Source organism: Bison bison, unplaced genomic scaffold (genome assembly GCF_000754665.1).
Source record: "Bison bison bison isolate TAMUID 2011002044 unplaced genomic scaffold, Bison_UMD1.0 scf7180017864213, whole genome shotgun sequence".
Lineage (NCBI taxonomy): Eukaryota > Metazoa > Chordata > Mammalia > Artiodactyla > Bovidae > Bison > Bison bison.
The window spans coordinates 4,921,975-4,922,624 of NW_011494785.1; the positions used below are offsets into that span (position 1 = coordinate 4,921,975).

Here is a 650-nt window from a genome sequence, read left to right on the forward strand (position 1 = left end):
ATTCCAGCTTGTGTTTCTTCCAGTCCAGCGTTTCTCATGATGTACTCTGCATAGAAGTTAAATAAGCAGGATGACAATATACAGCCTTGACGAACTCCTTTTCCTATTTGGAACCAATCTGTTGTTCCATGTCCAGTTCTAACTGTTGCTTCCTGACCTGCATACAAATTTCTCAAGAGGCAGATCAGGTGGTCTGGTATTCCCATCTCTTTCAGAATTTTCCACAGTTTATTGTGATCCACACAGTCAAAGTCTATGGCATAGTCAATAAAGCAGAAATAGATGTTTTTCTGGAACTCTCTTGCTTTTTCCATGATCCAACATATGTTGGCAATTTAATCTCTGGTTCCTCTGCCTTTTCTAAAACTAGCTTGAACATCAGGAAGTTCACGGTTCACATATTGCTGAAGCCTGGCTTAGAGAATTTTGGGCATTACTTTACTAGCGTGTGAGATGAGTACAATTGTGCGGTAGTTTGAGCATTCTTTGGCATTGCCTTTCTTTGGGATTGGAATGAAAACTGACCTTTTCCAATCCTGTGGCCACTGCTGAGTTTTCCAAATTTGCTGGCGTATTGAGTGCAGCACTTTCACAGCATCATCTTTCAGGATTTGGATAGCTCAACTGGAATCCATCACCTCACTAGCTTT

The 650-nt window shown here is 41.1% G+C and overlaps 1 protein-coding gene across 2 annotated transcripts in view; it reads left to right on the top strand.

The window, feature by feature from the left end:
- Positions 1-650, top strand: part of ADIPOR2 (adiponectin receptor 2) — a 43,307-nt gene that overhangs the window by 29,338 nt on the left and 13,319 nt on the right. The gene's annotated exons all lie outside the window — the stretch shown is intronic.